Source organism: Chenopodium quinoa, unplaced genomic scaffold (assembly GCF_001683475.1).
Source record: "Chenopodium quinoa cultivar QQ74 unplaced genomic scaffold, ASM168347v1, whole genome shotgun sequence".
Lineage (NCBI taxonomy): Eukaryota > Viridiplantae > Streptophyta > Magnoliopsida > Caryophyllales > Amaranthaceae > Chenopodium > Chenopodium quinoa.
The window spans coordinates 44,878-48,054 of record NW_018742471.1 but is presented as its reverse complement, the minus strand read 5'-3'; the positions used below and the strand labels follow the sequence as shown (position 1 = coordinate 48,054).

General features: G+C 36.0%; 1 long non-coding RNA gene across 1 annotated transcript; it reads right to left on the bottom strand.

The window, feature by feature from the left end:
- Window positions 1-1,398: 1,398 nt before the first annotated feature.
- On the bottom strand, window positions 1,399-2,048 carry LOC110719054. The gene is made up of 3 exons (XR_002511006.1): window positions 1,841-2,048; window positions 1,575-1,666; window positions 1,399-1,457 (listed from the first exon to the last, which is right to left on the bottom strand). It is a non-coding gene; the product is annotated as an uncharacterized LOC110719054 (long non-coding RNA).
- Window positions 2,049-3,177: the final 1,129 nt, after the last annotated feature.

Below are 3,177 nucleotides of genomic sequence, written 5' to 3'. Positions count from 1 at the left end.
AAACACATACATTTGCCTCAATAACTTGTAATATTACACTTTAAAAAACTAAAAAAAAAATGGACATATAAACACTAACATATATATTTTCTTCAAAAATAGCCAACCATGATGCACTGCAATAGAAGACAGCAGCCCACCCTAACAGAAACAAAAAACAGAAACAGCCCAAACAGACACAGCCAGCAGGCTTCCAGTAGCAGGTTTCCAAACAGATGAGCATACCAAGCATAGCCAGCCACCCAACACCTGCAGCAACCAAATCCAGCACATGAACTACACCAGAGCCTGCAACCAGATCCCAGTAGCCAGGAACAGCACAACAACTAGAAACCAGAAACCCGAGCGTCTGTAAACCAGACCCTAGCAGACCTGAACTCAACAAAGCCAGAACCCAGCAAACCAAATCCAACACCCAGAACAGAGACTGCAGCAGAATCTGTACCAGAGTAAGACCTGCTACAGGACCTGCACGAGACAAACTCAGCATGGTATATACTAGTTAATACTAGTTCGTTGCACCCACCAAAATTTCTTTTCCCTCAAATCATAAATCTTTATCAACTTTAAAGTTAATACATTTTCTATGAGGTGATGGACTGCAATGACATTAACTAAAATCAGTCGTATAAGGTAGTCATGGCTACTCTTTCAGGTTGTGGGTTGCTAAAAGGCCAGACAAAACTTTGAAAAAACCACAGATAGCTGTTGAATGCATGTTGACACAACCGTGACTGTTATTTAGAACTCCGTATTTGATTAACTCATACTTGGTAGTTCACTTGTAAGATCTGAAAGACTTACGAATCAAATGTCAGAAACTATGCAAGTCCACAGCAGAGGGCAGCTTAGCCAGGGACTTAGCCTATTGTGGACCATGTATCCTAGCAGTAATAATACTATCAATGGTTATTACTATCCTTCAGCACATTGTGCATATGGGAGGAGCAGGGATTAATTTAACAAGGACTCACACAGTTTCTGGTCCCAGGCTTCTACCAACCACCGCGAATAATTACAACTTAGCTATTGTTGGAATTTAATACAGCAAATAAGCAAGCGTTTATGTTAACAACAAATAACAGTCAGTATCATGTGTTAACATAACTTCTCAATTAAAAAAAGCTTGGAAAACTAATATCATAAGAGTATTGATCAACGAAAAACACGAGATTATTTCAATTCCAGTGTTTCAAAATGATTTTAATTGAAAGCAATCATAATAAAATTTCCAACTTCACTACAAATGTTAATTAACATCCCACTAAAAACTACTACCTTCAATATATGTACATAAAACAACTAAATTGACCAAATTGAGAGCAGTACATTGGTTTTATTTAAGTGGTCAGATAATAATCATAATAAATAACGAAGACGAAGCAACAGCTTTTAGTCACCTGGATTAAATTGCTCCCCTTTGATAAGATCAACTGCTTTGTACTCATATTGAAGTCCTACAGCATGATCAAGCTCAAATTAGTCCAAATTATAATCAGAATTTGCAATTAATTGAAAATGCTAAATAAGTAAAATATTGGAGGAAAAATAAATTGAGGAAAGCAAGATTAAACCTTTTAAGTTTAAAGCAAATCGAACGCGCCACGAACAAGAACTTAGCTAAAAAGAGTAAAGCACCCTACTTGTTGATGCTGAAGAAACCCTACTAATTCATGTAAAATATAAACTTACTCATACATCACACATTGAAACACAATATGAAGAAACCCTACTAAGGCAAATAAGATCATACACCGCAAGCATAAGGAATATATATGTCAATATTCAGAGATAAAAGTATAATAGTAAAGGATTAAGGACATGGTGATAAGAATCATACCACAATGTTTGCATTTATAGTGTCTCTCTCCATAAAGGTCCTGTCAAGTGGCATTTTTCCAATAGCACTACGCATCACAGTTTGTGCTAACTGAGTTACTGCATAGAGGACATTATCATTGCCATAGTTGATATAAATCCTCTAGTATATATGAAGGAGAATAGGGATGCAGGTACATATCAAAATAATTGCTACACTAGAATGTAAAAATCAGATACGACACACATCCTAGAATTGGACATGGTTGCAAGGACACGAGTCACACGACATATATGGAACATGTTCATTTTTAGAAGACTTTGCGTGAGTTAAAGCATACAGATGCATGCACACATGTTAAGCAGACTTGATAGTTAATTTTTGTTGAAATACTTGTGTGAAACGTACTTGTGAAAACATATCGTACTTATTCTCATCTTCATTATATTTGTACATTTTTTTCTCTAAAATTAGGGGTTCAAGATAATTGAAGTGAATGAGTGAGCATGGAGTGTTGTGTAAGAATTATATACCCTTGTCAGAATGTCGATTGTTCGACATGGGTAGGAAGACAAGCTGAAGAGCCAAAGTAACATAGGCTTTAAGTTGTCAGAAAAGAATAGCATTACTACATATGTACATATCTAGGATCCTATCCATTATAAATATCTTATACATTCCACTTCCATCATCAGATTTTCATTTTGCAGTAATAAGATTACCTAAATTAATAAATAAATTCATCTTATCCCTCACATATACATAAACTAGGTCCAAGATATGACTGAGGCTTTAACAATAAGATAGATGGACAAATTAAAATCTTTGTTCTATGCTAAGCTTCATGCATGAAACCTTATATGATGCATCAAATTCTAGATTCAAATTGTACAAAATTTTCTTTGCTGGTAACCAAGAGTAAGCATACCAGGAGGCTGCTTCTTCAAGGGCAAAAAGTACACCACCAACAGGAGCACGAAAAGCAGCAGCCACTCCAGCTGCAGCACCACATGTGGTCAAATCTCGCCGGTCTCTATCATTCTTGAAATATCTAAGCTAATTCCAGGTCAAACCATACTTGCGAGAGCCACCCTGACCAAGTAGATTGGCGATGCAAGCCCTAGTATGAACCATAGGGCCTTACCAACAACAAACCCAGCAGAAACACCAAGAACATAACCAAAGATCTAACCATGAAACATTATGTGAATCAACAGTTATAACTACTAGTATTTTCTTCTCTAGTAAAGGCATAAGAACTGAAAACTAGATATTTATTTACTTTATACAGATGGGGAAAAAACACTACAAGTTCAGGAATGTAGCAATTAGTTCATAAATAATCACATGAAAGAAAC